This window comes from Podarcis melisellensis, assembly GCF_964234715.1.
Source record: "Podarcis melisellensis genome assembly, chromosome: 7".
NCBI lineage: Eukaryota > Metazoa > Chordata > Lepidosauria > Squamata > Lacertidae > Podarcis > Podarcis melisellensis.
Window position 1 is genome coordinate 30,663,860 of NC_138539.1, and position 18,958 is coordinate 30,682,817.

Sequence of the window (18,958 nt, forward strand, 5' to 3'; positions counted from 1 at the left end):
CTTTATGTCTCTGGCTCTTTAGAGCCTATCAACTTCCTCATGGAAGCCCGCCTCATGGCTTTCAAAATTATATAATTTCATTTTGCACATTTTCCAAATCTAATTACACACATTATACAATAACTCAAAATTTAAATAAATATAAAAGGTAGAAAATTTCTCATTACAAGTCTTCAAACAACCCTGCTAGCGATGTTAATTGCTTACAATAATCTTTCAGATATTGTATAAATTTACTCCAGTCCTTTTGGAATACTTGATCATGCTGGTTTCGGATTTTTCCTGTCAGTTTCACCAGTTCTGCAAAGTCCAGCATCTTTATCTGCCACTCTTCTTTCGTTGGTACTTCTTGTTGTTTCCATTTTGGGGCTAAAAGAATTCTTACTGCAGTTGTTATATACATAAACAGTCTTTTATCTTCCCTTGGTATCTCTTCACCCACTATACCCAATAAAAAAGCTTCTGGTTTTTTAACAAAATATATTCTTCCCCAAAGAGATATCATCATCAACCTTTTATTCGACCGTCAGTCAGAAAAAAATACATTTGTCAATACACAGTTAAAACATCCAGGAAGATTTTAGAACTTAGCCAACACTAAAATGGGCTAAACAGATAGCCCCATATCAGTACAGTCAATTATAGTCTTATGACGCTTAAAAGCTAAAAAAAGAAATTTGGCCACCAAGGAAGGTATAGCTCTAGTGACATTATTCAGCAAGTGTAAAACCTGATTTTCTTCGGGTAGGAAGCTAAATTGACATAGGAGTGGGTCTATAAAATTTTGTCTAAGCTCTGCATAAGAAGGGCAAGTCAAGAGAATGTGTTTGGTGGACTCAGCCACACCCATGGCACAATGACAGGTTCTCTGGGCATATGGTACTCCCCTGTACCTTCCCCACAATATCGCAGAGTCAAGGACATTTAATCTAGCCACTGTAAGAAGTCTGCGGTATTCCACATAGTGGATTTCTGCAAGGTAGGGGGCTGGTATGGTCCGATAAATCTGGTCCCCTAGGAACATCCCTGGTTTTACCTGGGCTATGTCCTCTTGTCTGGCAATGTCACTCAGTCTCCGGGAGATCACAGCTCTAGCTTGATTGTACGTCATAGACTCAAAGTAAAGGTGAGACAATCCGCAGGATTGAACCTCGTTAATGACCTCCCTTTCCCATGATGATTGGAAATCGTCCCTCAATATCAAGGGGGCAATACCCACTGGTTTAAAACAAAGCTTGAGCCAGAGCCAGAGCCTCGTCTTCAAGGCCACATACCGTAGAGCTTGCCAACCGACCTCTAATCTCATAACCGCACCCGCTACCGAGGGGGGAATCCTAAGGATGGCTCTAAGGAATCGTGTTTGAATAGAATCTAGTTTCAAAAAATCCCTACGGGAGCCTAAAGAGATGCCCACCAAAAGAAGGGGGAGGACTATCGTTTGAAAGAGTCTCAAAGCTATCTTCACTGATTGAGCCTGATTCTTAGCATATAGAGATCTAATCTGGATGGCTGCTTTAGACGCATTAGTTGTTATATAGTCTCTATGGGCCAGAAAAGACCTATTTGACCGTATTACTTGTCCCAGATATTTAAAGCAGTTAACCTGCTCTAGGGGGATCCCGTTCATCGGCCATCGATGGAGTCTCGGTCGGGCAGAGAAGACCATGATCTTGGTCTTAGCATACTTGGGATGGAGCTCATGCTGATCACAGTATTCATGTAGAGCTTGCAACATTCTCCTCAGTCCAATAGGGGATCTGGCAAGAAGTGCGGCGTCATCCGCATACAGAAGAACATTCAGAGATCGGCCAGCTAATTTGGGGGGGTGGAATGCATCATTGGCCATGTGGGTCACCAGTGAGTTAATGTAAAAGCTGAACAATGCTGGGGCCAATAGACAACCCTGTCTTACCCCTCTAGTGGTGGTAACAGGGTTGGAGACTAGGCCTTTATTGTCTAGCCTGATTCTCAGAAAGGTGTTTGTATAGAGTCTGATAATCAGATGAAGGAGACGACGATCGATCTTTGTAGCAGCCAGTTTTGTCCATAGCTGCTTTCTAGAGATTCGATCAAATGCCTGCTTAAGGTCAATAAAAGCCACATGAAGAACCTTTGGGGCTTTGCCGGCATACTTTTCCGCCAGATGATTCAAGGTTAATATTTGGTCTATGGTAGATCTTCCAGGGCAAAAACCCGCCCCCAAAGAGATAATTTAATCCTTCCCCACACTTCTAAGTCTCTCTTAACCTCTTTCCAAACAGGTGTGTAATTGTCTTTAAACAAATTTCTATTTTTTGCAGTTAATCATATACCTAGGTACTTTATCTTTTTGACTACCATTATTCCTGTATTGTGTTGCAATTCCTCACTCAAATGCACAAGCAAATTTTTAACTAACATTTTCGTTTTTAAGTCTAAGTCTGGCTACTTGTCCAAATTCTTCAATCCTATCCAATGCTGGACAGGGGTTCTTCTACTGTTATTACTAAATTGTCAGCAAAGGCTTTCAATTTATATTCTTTAGATCCAACTCTAATTCCTTTTACATTTTCAGTTGCTTTTATGTTTCTTGTCAGGACTTCGAGGACTATTATAAACAATAATGGTGACAACGGATACCCTTTTGTAATTTCAAAGTTATCCATTAATACATTATTCAGTATTAATCTAGCTTTCTGTTCTGAATATATAGCTCCTATACCAGTGATGGCAAACATTCAAAACTTCTTGCTTTTTTATCTTTTGAAAAGATGTCATTCATTTGGTGATACTCCATCCAACTTGATAATTTATCTTTTAATTCCTCATAGGGCCCATCTTTATTACATTATTTTCTTCTATCAATATGTCTCTGTACATTAGCAATTCTCTTTTCATGTTTAATTTTTTCACTGAGAAGGCTTCTTGGGGCGACAGCAACCATGGTGTTTTCCTTTCAAACCATTCTTTATATCTCTTCCAAACTTTATACAATGATCTTTTTATGATATGATTGAGAAAGTCTTGTTGTACTCCAACCTTGTCATACCAAAGGTATGCATGGCACCCATATCTATTTCCAAACCCCTCTAGATCTAATACATCTGTGTTCTTCAAACTAAGCCATTCTTTTAACCGTGTTATACAAGCAGCTTCATAATATATTTTAAGATCCGGTAACGAGAAGCCTCCTCTTTCCTTTTTATCCGTCAGAAGTTTAAACTTTATTCTAAGTTTCTTCCCCTGCCGTAGAAACCTAGAAATCTTTTTCTTTTCTTTTTGTTTCTTTTTTTTGCCACTCATTAAATTGAACTGATCTGGTAACAATTAGGATAGTTTGGAATAAAAAAAGCATCTTAGGTAAGACACTCAACTTGATAGCTGCTATCCTTTCCCAAGGCAGTTTCAGTCCCATGAAGAGGCCTGAATCCCAATTGGAAGGGATCCAAATGGTCCACATCCTCCAGGCGTGCCTGGAGTTGTTCCACAACCACCCGCTCAATCACCTTGCCCAAGAATGGAAGATTTGAGACTGGGCGATAACTAGCCACACTGGCCAGTTCTAAAGATGTTTTTTAAAGAAGTGGTTTAATGACCGCCTCTTTTAGCAGGTCTGGGAATGCTCCCTCACAGAGGGAAGCATTCATCACCCCGCAGAGCCCATTGCCCAGCCCTTTCTGGCTTGCTTTTATTAGCCAGGATGGGCAAGGATCAAAGAGACAGGTAGCTGGTTTCATGCATCCAAGCAGCCTGTCCACATCCTCGGAGGTAACGGTTTGAAATTGATTCCATGCAGCTTGACTAGACAGGGCTCTAGCACGCTCCTGCCCTGGCCCTGCTCCCACGGTAGTGTCTACCTCCTTCTGAATATGAGCGACTTTATCTGCAAAAAACTTTGCAAAATCTTTGCAGGAAATCTTGGGGTCTTTACAAGGCCCCGGTGGTAAAGGTGGTTCCGTTAAATTGCAAACCACCTGAAAGAGTCTCCTGCTACTATTTTCTGCAGATGCAATAGAGGCGGTGAAGAAACTCTTCTTCACCGTCGCTATCACCACTTGGTAGGCTTGACATTGAGCTCTAACCTGTGTCCGGTCCGATTCAGAATGAGTTTTCTGCCACCAACGCTCTAGCCGTCTCAGCGATTATTTCCTCACCCTCAGCTCTGAAGAAAACCACGGGGATGTCCGGGCTCCATGCAATCAGAGAGGGAGCTTCGGAGCCAGACAGTCAATAGCCCTGGTTAACTCCGCATTCCAGCGGGCCACCAGGGAATCAGCTGAAATGTCATCAACATGGGATAAAGCATCCCCTACCACTCTCTGGAAACCATTTGGATCCATTAAGTGGCGGGGGTGGACCTTCTGAATTGGTCCCACCTCCCTGCAGAGGGGAAGGGTTGCAGAGAAGTCCAGTTGCACCAGGAAGTGATCTGACCATGGCACTTCTTTTGTTTCACTTTTACTTCGTGTCAGATCAGCCATGTCACTAGAGGTGAACACCAGGTCTAGGGCATGTCCGTGAATATGAGTTGAGCCAAACTTATTCAGGGACATCCCCATGGAGGCCATGCTTTCCATGAAGTTCCGAGCGGCCCCTTGTAAGGTCGTGTCGGCCCTTAAAAACTAAACACAAACTATATAACAACAAATAAAACAACAAAAAACAAAAACAGAACAGTTATACTAAAATTAATCTCCAACCAGATATACATCCCTCCCACCCACCCCCCAACAAAGCAAAAAGGGGAAAGGGGAAAAAAGGGGGGGACTTAAAATGCCACCGACTGCTTAAGGACATTTCAAAACACATTAGACACTTGGAACAGGGAAGCAATAGCAGAACAACCCCGCACTTCCCCAAGAGTTTGTTCCAAAAGAGTCCAGCCCCACTCTCTAGGCATTGCCACAGGAGTCGTTTTGTAGGTGGGAGTGTGAGGGCCTGGGCTCCGCCCCCTGGGCCAGCTGGAAGAGGCCTTGGAAGGCAGCAGACCCTACAGTCCTCACCACAGCTGATTGTCCAAGGCCTCACTGCCACAGAAGTCCTTTTGTAGGGAGTGTGAAGGCCTGGGCCAGATGGAAATATATATTTTATAATGATTTTCTTATAATATGATTTAAAAATCACATTTTCATAAATTAGATATGAGTGGCAACCTTATCGATTGTCAAAACTGTTAGGATATTTCCGTTTAAGGTGGAACGGAAATATCCTAACATCCTCCTCCTTTCCGTGTAACCTGTAGTACCTGTGGTTCAACCCAGTTACAACCTCTGTACGTAAAGGTCTAGGTCCAGGTCTAGCACATCTGTATCCCATCCTTTATACATACCAGTCCAGCAGCAGCATGATAAAGTTCTAACTCTTTTAGGGCAAAGCCTCCCCTCTCCCTTTGGTCTATAAGTATTTGATGCTTGATTCTTGGTTTTCTTCCATTCCATATAACTCTAGCAACGTCTTTCCTCCAGCTTTTAAAACATTTCATTCCTCCCAGTATTGGAATGGTTTGAAACAGGAAAATCATTTTTGGTAGAACGTTCATTTTAACTACTGAAATCCTGCCCCAGAGAGAGAGGTGAAGTTTGTTCCAAATTTCCATTATTTTTTATCTCATTCCAAGTTTTTATGTAGTTATCCTGGTACAAACTGATGATATTCTAGCCAGGTTATGCCTGTCTTTTTAAGTTAATCATATTTCTTCAATTTTAATTGATTGTTTTGTTCTTCTAGTAGATCTTTATACACTGGCCAATTGTTTCCCACATTTTTCTTGTGGACGGAGATTGCCTTGACTGGTGAAAGCCACCGTGGAGTTTTAGGTTCTAATAGTGTTTTGTATTGTTCCCATTCTGTGTATAAGACTTTCCTTACTATATGGTTGAGGAACCCTCTGTGATTCTTCACTTTGTTATGCCCTAAGTAACGATTCCATCCAAAAACATTATCCCACCCCTCTATGTCAAGTATTTTAGGTTTTTTAGCGTTATCCATTCTTTGAACTGTACAAAGCTTGTTGCATCATAGTGTAATTTGAGATCTGGGACTGTGAATCCTCCTCTGTCTCTAATCTCTGTTAATAGTTTAAATTTTATTCTGTTTTTGTTTTGTTTTGTTTTTAAGCATTTGACACCACTTATTATTGGTAAGGTTTGAAATAGGAATAACATCTTTGGTAGCACGTCATTTTAATTTTTGACATCCGACCCCACAATGACAAATTCAGTCTCCCCCATACCTCCAAATCTTTTTATATTTCTTTCCATTTATATAAGTTTATATTTTTAGTCATAATCCAAATGCCCAGGTAGTTCACTTCATTTATTATTTTTAATCCTGTTTTAATTTCTAGTCCTCTCTTTTCTTCTTCACACATGTTTTTCACTATTAATTTGGATTTGTCTTTATTTAGTTTAAAGCCTAAGACTTTCCCAAAATCATTCATTCTTTATAGTGTTTCTAGTATACTCTGTTGGGTTTTCAGTGGTTATAATGATATCATCTGTAAAGGCATTGAGTTTATATTTATTGCCCAAACTGATACCTTTTATTTCAATAGATTTTATTGCATTAGCTGTATGGCCATAGCATAATATACATAGAAATAACAACATAAAATGGGGGTGGGGAGGTAAAAGTAGATATCGTCCTAGCTCCTTGTCCTTGTACAATAAGGCTACTTGGAACTTCGTTTGATTGTGCGGCGTATCGACTACAGCTGTGGTATTAAAGAAAAAGTTGGTGCCGCTTTCCTCCTCATCACACTAAGCAGGAAGTTAGCTGTCATCTCGGTAATCCAACAATCAGAATCCTGCAGAAGAAGGGACACTATCCAAAGCTGGATTGGGAGATGAAGCTTGTTCACGAGAGGAGTTAGAAACCGAGATCTTTCATCTGTCCAGTTGGGACAGAAGAGCATTACGTGTTCCATAGTCTCCAGAGCCGTGTCATTGCAGGTGCATGTTCTATTTGCGATGGGAACTCTAGAAAAACGACCAGACAGAACTGCTGTAGGAAAACAGTTGAGACGGGCACAGGTAAAGGCCCTTCGCTTAGCCTCCGAAGAAATTGTGAAGCAGTATAAAGGGATCCCTTCGGGGGGTGGAATAGCTAGGGCTAAGCCTGAACACGGCCCTCTTGCATGGGAGGCTGTGTTAGAGAAGTCAAGTTGCTGTAGCTTCTTTTTGATTGGAGGTAGGGCCGCCGGGCTAATACACTCTAATTTAAGAACAGTTTTGCAGTTCAGATTGAGAAGAGAGCGGAATTTGAGGTTAATTGTAGTTTTCCAAGGAGAATTATGAGTATCTCTTAGGATCAAATTGGAGAAACCACCTCTAATTTGAGCATCCGATGCTAATAGGTGGGAGCTATAGGAAATGGCTCAACTCCATGCTCGTTTTTCAATTGAGGGCTGGGCGAACTCAAGTCGTAGGGCTGCACCTGAGACACATCTCGGGACGCCGGAAAGAGATCTCAGAAACATACCTTTTATTTTTGGTTCGTTCCGTATAGCTATTAATAATGTTTCTAATATGGTAATAAATAAAAGTGGTGATAATTGGGACCCTTGTCTAGTACCTTTTTCAATATTGAATTCTTCTGTTATTTCATTATTTATAATTAATTTAGCTTTCTGGTTATTGTATATTGCTTTGATACCACAATTATTTTTGTTTCCTAATTTCATTACCTTGGTGGTTTTCCCAAAAAATCCCATGAAACATTATCAAAAGCCTGTTCGGCGTCCACTAACAGCATTGCAGTTCTTTTATTTGGTTTCATCTTCAAATATTCTAATAAGTCGATTATTCTTCTTGTATTATTATATAATTGTCTTCCAGGAAGGAAGCCAGCCTGGTCATCATTGTAAAGGTGGTGTCTCCCCTTTGCATTAACACCCCGGCACAGTCAGCTTGGTATTTACACTGTTTATTAATAAATAATAATAATAATAATAATAATAATAATAATAATAAATTTTATTTATATCCCACCCTCCCCAGCCGAAGCCGGGCTTAGGGCAGCTAACAACAATAAAACAGAACAACAGTACAACACAACACTCTAAAATCATTCATTATAAAATTAATTACATATGTACAAGAAACATGTACAGTTCAGGATTATGCGTCCGAACCCATTGAGTCAGATTCAGGGAGTGGCTTCCTTTGATTCCCACGCCAGACGTCTTTGATCCTTAAGTTTCATTTCCCTCCTTGTCTGTGCTGATTTGAAAGCCCCCTCCCTTCCCGAGCCTCTGGGCAGTTAAAGGGCTCTGCAGCATCCCTGAGCCCTTACTCCTCCTGGCTAATCTCCCCCCCCCCCCCGCTCTTCCACTTCCTCTGTCTCTGGGTGGTTGAAGGGCTCCACAGCATCCCCGAGCCCCTGCTCCGCCTCTTCTATCACTTGCTCCTCTGAATTCTCCCTGACAATCATTCACTATTCTATTCACTTTTTTTAAAAAAAAATATTTGCTAATATTCCTGTAAAAATTTTGTAATCTGAATTTAATAGTGAGATTGGTCTGTAGTTTTTGGTATTTGTCAAATCTGCTCCCTGTTCCTGGTTTTTTCCCTTCTTTTGTTTTTCTTGTTGAGTATTTCTGCAAGAATATCTGCAAACAGTTTGTAATCGTTGTTCAGTAAGGAGACTGATCTGTAGTTTGGAACCCACATTATGTCAGTCTCCTGCTTCGGTATTAACGTTATATAAGCTTCCTTCCATGACTCAAGTACCTTTCCTGTGTTCAATATGTTGTTCATCATTTCTTTAAAGGGTGAGATAGAGAGTCTTCCAACATCTTATAATATCTTGCTGGCAAACCGTCCGGTCCTGGAGTTTTTCCTGCTGAACGCAAAAGACTCTTAAGGTTTCATCTTCAGACCTTGCCACCATGTTGCAGGGGGGATATGTTTTTCAGAATCCCAGAATGCATTCCTGGCCCAAATCCCTGAACATGTTCTATATTCTCCAACATTTGAAAGTACTTTTCCAACATCAAGTCCTAAATGTGCAGCTTGTTTCACAATCCAGTGAAATGCAGTAGCTGTATTCTCATCACTCACACTACTACGTTGAATCTTGGATCCAGTAGATTTGCAGCAGCATGTACAACATGCAGCAGCATGGCAACAAAAGTCTTCCTGTTTCTTAACAAAACCTTTAATTTTACTTTTTTCAGCAGTTGTAAGTGGAGATGCACTTAGGTTTTAAAAAACAGATATTTTTATCATAGCCATGTGGTTAGGAATTTATGACAAAAGTGCAATGTCTGATTCAGATGAACGGATTGCTGAAAAAAAATGGTGTTAAAATCTGTAGAGAGTTCTGCATCTGAACCCAAAACACATCCTCATCAAGCACAGTTTCTTATATTTCTGGGAATTTTAAGATCCTCAGTTATTACTGTTGCTTGAAGAGCTTTCTTTGTTTTTTTTAGTAAACTTTCAAAGGAGATTACCACTCCACCCCAACGTGTTTTACTACAGAGCTTCAGTGTCACTATTTTATTCTGTACATTCCCCACCCCCCGCTTGCTTCTTCTTGAAGACTGCAGTGACAACATGAGTAGCTTTTACATATTTGATAACTTCTTTAGCTCTTCTATAAATCCTTTGAAGGGTGTCCAGTTTCATGAAGTCACTAAGAAGTAAGTTTAGTCCATGAGACTAAGTAGTCCATCCTATTGCAGTAATATGTGGATACTTATCCATTATGATTTCCCATGCAACTTTCATATTACTTGCATTGTCAGTCAGCAAAGCAAATACTTTACCACTCTCAATTTTCTCTAAAACTGCACATATTTCACTGCTGATATACTCTGCAGTATGTCTGTTCTCTCCAGTTTCAATGCTTCTAAAAAAGACTGGTTGAGGTGTGGTTATCACAAAGTTGATGATTCCTTCTCCCCAAACATTTGTTCATCCATCTGTAAGTACTGTAAGACATAGTGCTTCACTGATTTTCCCTTGTACAGATTCCATCACACGCTCATATTCTGACTCCAAAAGAGGCTTGCTCAAGGAATGTCTGCTTGGCAAATGATATGATGGTCATAATAATTTAAAAGCTTCCTGCCAATATGCATTTTCAGTTATTGACAATGCTGATCCAGAAGCATATATTGCTTTTGCAAGGGCATGACCAATTTTCTCCTGATTTTCAGGTGTCATTTTATCTATAAATGAAGGTATGGTGCATTTCTGTGAGGCAGTGGTTTGCAACACTTCTTTACTTGAAGATGTTGCTGCTGGTGAAGAAACACTTTGTAATGATCCAGAAGCAGCAGAAATAGAGTTTCTGGAATTAGAACTCTGGAAGGAAAAGCTACTTGCACTTTAATTCTGGTCCTCATCATTTCATTCCACAAAGTATTTTTTAGTGTCTTTAAGGCACTTCTGGCATGCAAGAATGTGTTTTGTCATTCTTGTAGTCTTTGGAAAAAAAATATTTCTTCTCACAATATTTGCAAATTGCAGCTTTGCTCTCTCTCAGCAGAAATTGCACTGTGGAAATGTTTCCAAATTCTAGATGTTGGTCTCACCATTTTACTGAGAGGGGGAAAAGAAAAACCAATTTACTGACCAGACTAAAGGTAAACATTATGCTGTGATGGTGAACATTAATAGGAATCATTTAAGGATTACAAAGGAGAAACTAATTTGTCAGACAAATTTACCCTCTTACCTCTCAGTTAAGGCCTGAGAGGAGGACAGAAACTATCACCACCTGTATACCAACAATTACTCAACAGTAGGAGGTCTGAGGAACACAAGAAATTAATCAGGAGGCTTTTCCCTGCAGTGCCCCTAGTGGCACAAATGCATAGTTCTCCTGTTTGAGAACTGCATTGAGAAGTATAGTGTTACTTGAATTCTATTCCAGGATTTGCTTGTCTTCAGCTGAGAGAACTTGCAATAATATAAGACTTTACAAAAAGTCTCAGAAATCTTTCATTAAGGTCTTCATGTTATATAGTTTGAATACCATGTCATAGATAGATATATTATCATTGGAAAAGAACATATTCCACACACTTTCCCCCCACCCAGTTTTTCTGGGGGGAAACGGCTTTGGAGGAAAATGGGGGGAAACCAATTTTTTCTGGCTTTTTCCCAGGCTTTCCCATCCCTAGTGCTGTGTGAATAAGTCCTTCCTTTTGCCTGCCCTTAACGACAAGTAATGAGATAAAAAACAACAACTAATAGATTCGCATGTAAAGATCTGCAACTCAGGAGCTCTATATAATAGCAGACATGCGCTGTTGCAGGAGAGTCCATTTAATGCTCCATCATGCCTGTGCTTCTGCGGAGCTACAGATTGTGTCAATGCTCGGAAGCACAGCAATTTCACAATTTCTCTGCAGCAAATATTTTACCACTTCATTAGGAGTTATGAGTAACTACAGAATGTCTCACAGCAGCAGGGAGATAATGAGGGACTAACAAGCATTAATGTGGCACTTTGCCCAGAGCAGAGCACACTTCCATTTTGCTAGTCATCAAATGAGAGCATGCTTGTAGCATCATATATGACTGAGGAGACAATACCCCTTTAGAAATTTAAATTGTTAATCATCACTATCAACGTTACTGCAGTGTTGTACTTTTTGTCATTCGTGTTTTTAGAAGTCAAACTTTCCCCCGCAAATAATACTACCTGAAAAAAAAAATATTTAATTGATAAAAAACTTAAGGCAGAAAATCAGAATACAGATACTACGGGCATAAAATTCACATTACATAAAATAACAAACTGTAATTTCTCAAGTAATGGCCATTTCTGCCAAGGAAAGAAGCATTCTATTTATAAAGAAGCATTTGGTAATCCAGCCCAGATCACCGAACATTCAAAAAGGAGAAATATAATAGTCATGGGAGACTTCAACTACCCCCAATATTTGGGACTCAAATTTTTCCAAGGATATGAGGTCCAAAAAAAATTATCCATTGCCTCGCTAACAAATTTCATTTCCCAGAAGGTAGAAGAAGCGACAAAGGGATCATAGGGCCAGGCCTAGGTTCAGGTGTAATGTTAAGCCAACCCACAACTCAGCTTCCAGCAGTGCAGTAGCAACAGGACTGAGGCAGAAGAGAAGCACTCACAGTTTTAGTTCTCTGCACCACCATGCTGCACCTTTAAAGCATAGTTTAAACTGTGGATTAACGTGGCATGCAAACCAGCCCACAGACATATTATGGGGATTTATTTTATGGTTTATTTCATTCTTCCTAGGAGTGGAACTATTTGTTATATTCAACACTTGGTTGCTGCTTTTAAGCGGCCATTGCATGTTTAGTTCTATCTTCTCCTGTAACATTCTAGGGCAACTTTCCTACAAAGATGTCCTACTAATCTAAATTTTAAAGGTCTCTCCCCCCCCCCCCAAAAAAAAATCTGTCCATCCTGCTAGAATATTTCTAGCTACAGCCATTTTTAAAAAGCAAGAATTTTCTATTCTTTGCTTTATTCTTCTGACTCTACTTGTATTTGGCATTTTGTGCTAGAAGTGTGAGAAAGCTAATTTAAAATGTTTTAATTAATTGTTTCTATAGTGCGAATAATTTGAAAGCCATTTGGTTTGCATTACATTACCAAAAAATATCTTCCAAGATTTCCACCACTCTCTTAGTTCTTTCCACCTCAATAGCTATTGATGAGTTCCTTTATTAGGAGCTATTAATGAGGGCCCTGAGCTAAAGCTCTTATTGAAGCTAAACAGATTCTGTTTTAGAATTATCTTGAAAATCTTCCTATCCAAAGATGCAAGGCACACACACACACACACACACACACACACCCTCTTAAAGTTGATAGGTTGCCCCATGAGGGTTGTGGAAGTGATTTCTCACATGCTTGAATGAGTTATAGTTGACATGTATGGGATTTCTGGAACATTGTGTTTTTTAATATTAAAAAACACAGTAAAAAGCTTAAAAATATGGTCAACCAAAAAGGCAAATAAGGTTGAGCATCAGCACCTCTGGGCAACTTCTGTGTCCTAGCACCCCAAAAGGCTCCCTACAAATGCTTTCCCTGGTTCCCCCTTTTCTGGCCTGGCACTACACTGGCCAATGGGATATGGGATGTGGCCATTTTAATTGACCACGGTGCATATGATATTGTGGAAAATTTAAATGCTGATGCTCCCCCCTGCCAGGAAAGCCCACTGAGGAGTGTAGTTTGCCCAGGATGATCTCAGATGTGGGCCCCAATGAGAAGCAAACGTTTAGCAAACCTGGAGGGTCCAGTCCCCTGATTTATCATCTTATTCTCATGCTCAGTTCTGCTAAACACAAAGCTATCTGATGTGTAGTTTTACAACTTTATTCTAAAGTCTTAAGCTTCTCAGTTGTAGCCAACAAAATCATCCAGTTAACACAAGGACTTCTACTTGCCCAACAGAACTGCCTCTCTGTCTCCTCCCTATGAGTGCTACCCCAAATCTCTTCTGGGAGCGTTTATTTTTTTTAGTGGGGAAGTATAGCAGGAGAGAAGAGAGAAGAAAACATCCTTTGCGCAAGCAGAAGTCCATCACTGGTGATAACCCTCTAATTATTACAGTTTTGAACTACGGGGGAAAGATTGGTTGGTACAACTTTTCAAAGAACATTTCGCCCAATTTAGAATCATCTAAAAGATTGTTGAAACAGTACTCTTCGTACTGAGTGTTAAAAACAGTGACTGTAAAATTGTTCTCTCAATAATGGTTTTGGACTTGTGCTTTAATTCCACAGACTAATGTTTTACAAATGTGTGGAATGAAGCCCAGGTAGCTGCTTAAAGTACATCTCTAAGCTGTACATTCCTTACACAGTGTAAGCAAAACTGAGAGATTTGTTTTGGGTCCCTTGGGGAACTCCTTCTCTGATATACTGGAGATCAGGATATTACTGCCAGGTCCCCAAAAATGAGAGAAATTAATTATATATTTCACTAGGCTATGATTTCAATCCTTCTGTGCTATACTGTTCTCAATCAGACCACCAAGCCGCATCCCTCAGGTCTCTTCCAAAGTTACCTTCATAGTGGAAGAACTGCCATAGTTTGATTTCTTTCCACATTAAGAAGGTAACACCAGAAGCCACAGGTCAGGAAATTGGTGCCATGCTGGCGTGTGAGGGAGCCACACTGATGCTGTGTGCCTTGGGCTTCTGACATTACCTTTGCAATGTATGAAGCCACCATGCTGCAGTGCAGGAGAAGAATAAGAGTTTGGATTTGATATCCCGCTTTATCACTACCCGAATGAGTCTCAAAGTGGCTAACATTCTCCTTTCCCTTCCTCCCCCACAACAAACACTCTGTGAGGTGAGTGGGGCTGAGAGGCTTCAGAGAAGTGTGACTAGCCCAAGGTCACCCAGCAGCTGCATGTTCGCGGAGACGCGAACCTGGTTCCCCAGATTACGAGACTACCGCTCTTAACCACTACACTATACTGGCTCCCTCAGCCAATAAAGCGAGATGAGCGCCGCAACCCTGGAGTCGGCCACAACTGGACCTAATGGTCAGGGGTCCCTTTACCAGCCTCTTATGCTCATTCCTCCTCAGTGGTGGTCTAAATTAGACCACAAAGTGCCACAAAATGGAACCACTGCTTCAAGCAGAAGCTACAGCAGAGGAGCCTGGGACTGCTCTATCTCCTCCAGTGCATGCAGTGCTCAATCTGTCTTCAGCTACCATGGAGAACAGATAAGGTGTGTGAATGGGGTACATAACGTGTGTGTGTTTTTAATATGTGTGGGTATATGAATTTTGTGGGCTTGCTCCCACCCATTTTGGACCATGTGAACCCCTAGCACTTTCTTCCAGAGGAATGCAGCCGGGGATGGAAAAATCCCCAGCTCTGCTGTGCGTAGTCTCATTACAAAAATTTAACATCAGAAGGGGCATCAAGAGCTACATAACAAAGTAGCAAGCCCAGTACAGTAGTCATTGGCCAATAAAATGGCCACCATACCAGAGTCTTGCATGACCCAAAGGAAGAGTCACTCAAGTTGCTGAGCAAAATAAAAATTGATGCCATTAAAATGCTTCTGTGGAAGCTCCTGAAAAAGTCAGTGTTATGGCGCAATAGCTTTCATATGCTTGTTTCTCACATCTGAATGCATGCTTATTGGAAAATGTTCTGAGAATCCACTTTCTAGTTCTGATACATATTTCATTTAATTTAGGCAAATTGTTCATTAATCAAGCTTCATTGCAATGAAGGGATTTTGCAGTATTTGGTCAGAATTCCATTGCTGGCATTTTGCAGAAATGGAAGATTTTGCAGACTCTGTTCTGTGGTGCTTGGTACTTTTTACAAGCTAACCAGTTGTGCATATTGTAAACCCACTTCTACAATGGCCTTCTCACTCTGGGGCTAACTGTGTTTACCTATTGATGCTGGAAAGAAGCTTTACAGATGCCCTCTACTTACCCTTTCCCAGATTTTTTTTCCCTCCATGTATTTCAGAGTCCTGGAGAAAAATCTACCCTCAAAATGTTCCAGTTTTCAGGAAAAACAATTACATTTCTGTCTGTCTCCCTCTTCACTCCCTTTGTTGTACACTCTAGCATACAATAGCATCTAAAACAGAAGCCCAGAGTAGGTATCATAAATGTGCTGCCTACTAAAGTTGTATATTTAGCCCTATATTTTTAAACACCACAAGAGTTATGGTGGCTCTAAAATTATAGCCGTAATTAGAAGTGGCAAGCAAAGAAATGGGCATAAATCTATTCTTCGAAAACATTTGCCAGTTTCTTTCCCTTTGAACTTTCCTCCTAAAAGCTTTCGGTGCTAAATGAAAATTAGATGCTTTTACCATAGGCTGCTTCTCCCAAGCCCAAAGTGTATGGTGAAGCTGCAGTACAAGTTTGAGGGCCAGACAAATTTGGGGGAGGGAAATGCTTACTGGCTTTCGCACCCCACTCCTTTGTTTTACTGTTAAAATACCAATATGGACATTTTAAAAACAATTAGCTTTTTCTTCTGCTGTGCTTGTAAGTTGCTTAGGAATAATAAAACAAACTAGATTTGAGAATTGGCTAAACTAAGGGAAGCAGGGAAGAGGAAAGCAGGAGGGTGTTGTTGTTTTTTAGGGGGCAGCAAATATGGTGAGTTCAGTCCTTATGCTGAAATTCTTGCCTAAACACTTGTCCAGGCACAGCCTTTTCCTAAATGCTAGGTGCAGGAGACTGCTGCTGTTGTTCTTCTTGTTTATTAGTGTCCCCGGCACCACCACACAGACAAATATTTATCTCAAGGCAATTTAAAAATATAATAAAAATTTAAAAAGCTACAAACAGTACAAAAAATAATAGGAGACGAGTTTAAAGCTTATACAAGATGGACACCTATGGCAAAGACCAATCCATTTAGCTGGGAAAGTTTGTCAGAAAATGTCCTCAATTATTTCCAGAAAGAACAAACAGTGGACACCTCCCGTATCTCATCAGAAATGTTGTTGCACAGAATGGTCTGAACAAACACAAACCCCTGTGTTGTAAAATGTAACAATCTACAAAAAATGCAAACGCAACACGCTGGCTAATAACTGTTAGTGAATATATAATCGGTTATGATGTCATTCAAAATATATGAATAAGCCACTTCAAAATGATGCATATGTCATACAACACATCTCAAAAAATATGCAAGTAACTACAAGTTGTTATATGTATCAAACAGAATCAAACAAATAAATGAATAGTAAGGAATGTGAAGCCGTCTCTCAGAGGAAGACATCTCACAAAAGTCTCAAAGGAAGACATCTCTTCGAAGTTTCAAAAGCACAGTATATCCAGAATAGTTCAACTGTTTCGGAATAAAGTCTTCATCAGCAAATAATTACCAATGAAATGTTCAATCTAGTGGGGATCATGCTAGTGGATAAGTGCTCACTAGATAGTGTAGCTGCTCATATTTTGAACGACATCATAACCAATTACAGTGGTACCTCGGGTTAAGTATTTAATTCGTTCCGGAGGTCCGTACTTAACCTGAAACTGTTCTTAACCTGAAGCACCACTTTAGCTAATGGGGCCCCCTGCTGCCGCCGCAGCACAATTTCTGTTCTCACCCTGAAGCAAAGTTCTTAACCTGAAGCACTATTTCTGGGTTAGCGGAGTCTGTAACCTGAAGCGTCTGTAACCTGAAGCGTATGTAACCTGAGGTACCACTGTATATATTCACTAACAGTTATTAGCCATTGTGTTGCGTTTGCATTTTTGTAGATTATTCCACAGAATGGGGCAGCCACATTGAATTGCTGTGGAGTGGGCTTCTGATGTTTTAGAGGTTTCAGTGAGAAACTCTTATGCAGAATTCAGTGATCTACTGTGTATATAACGGATAAGACAGTCTCTCAGGTAACGGGGACCTGAGAGGTATAGGACAATATATATTAATATCAAAACTTGGGCAGCGAGCAGATTGGCAGTCAGTGGAAATCCCAAACATGACTGTCCCAAACATAACATATAATTTGTATTATTATATTCCTATTAGGACTGAAGTATTGTAATATTCAATTATTTAATAAAGTTTAATATGCCTTAAAAATTGATTATGGAGGATGTACCCACCATCCAAGTTTGACTTTATTGCAGTGAGACAAATATTTATTTCTTTAAACTTCCCCTTTCTAAGAACTTAGAAGTGGGTAATAATGCAGCAACAAAATAACCACTGAAATCAGAATAAAGCACAAACATCAGATCTTAGCCACAAGCATGGAAAGCCAGTCCAAAGAAAACCTGAACCAAGACTTCTAAAAGATTCTCTAGAAAACAATTTTTTATGATTGCAACTAAATGGCCAGGAAAATGTCTCACAGGCATTGATCTTAGGCTGGAAGCAGATGTGATGGTAGATATGGAACAGCCCCTGAAAACAATACTCCCCATAAACGTACAGAGGAGACCCAGTCTGCACACTAGATTCCAGGGACTTTCCCCATATAAAGCATGCAATCTTACTATAGCCTACCAGCCCAACCCACATAGAATCATAGAATTGTAGAGTTGGAAGGAACCATGAGGATCATCTAGTCCATCTCCCAGCAATACAGGAATTCTTTTGCCCAATGTGTGGCTCAAACACATGACCCTGAGAGTCTCGTGCTCTACCAACTGTACAGGGGAAGCCAGTGCAGTTCCTGCGGGTGCTACAGCGCCCATGAAAGCTTTCATTGACAACTGTTGTAAACAAAAATTGCCCTTTTCCCTTATAGGGTATCCAAGAGCCCATATAGAGTCCTTACCTAGGTTCCCTATTAGTAGGAGAAGATAACAGAGGCCAACCAGAGAATACTGAGAAGCAAAGCAGCTAGTAAGCTTGATCTTTATTGATCTGTTGCAACAGGGTGCTCCCCTCACATGCAGGAGAGAGGAGGAACCCAGAAAAATGGTGCACAAGACCTTATAAAGACTTTTGAAATTGCCACCCTGTAGATCAAGGCCACTCCCAGAAAGATCATACATACATCACAGAAGGGGTGTAACCTAAGACCACCCCCTAGATACATCATACCTACATCACAGAAAAGGCGGTCTAAAACAGAAATTTGAATGTTGTTTTTCTCCTGTCCTTGTTTATCTCCTGTCTGGCAGGTTACTTGATTGGATTTCCTGGGGAGCCTGGTTAGTCTTTTGTAATGATAAATACTTAGTTCCTGGGCCAAGTCACAGGCTCACACCCTATTCATATCTTAAATGTGCCCTTAAGACAGGATTTGTGAGGAAAGAGACAATGGGAGGTTTCCCACTTTGACCTTGCAGAGAAAACATTTGCTCAGTTTAGGAATCAAAATGGTTCCAGGTCGGTCTTCCTGTGCTGATCTATGTATGTGCTTGGTTGGTACACTTATGAACATTGCCATATATCTAAGGCCTCAAAATTCCTATCATACAACCTCAGGCAGGACCCAGCCTCCCACTTATTTATTTCTTTTTTTAAGTCTCTAGCTCTCCTGGAAAGTTATGAAACAAAATATGC

The 18,958-nt window shown here is 40.4% G+C and overlaps 1 long non-coding RNA gene across 1 annotated transcript in view; it reads right to left on the reverse strand.

The window, feature by feature from the left end:
• Window positions 1–18,958, reverse strand: part of LOC309374745 — a 76,263-nt gene that overhangs the window by 57,238 nt on the left and 67 nt on the right. The gene's annotated exons all lie outside the window — the stretch shown is intronic.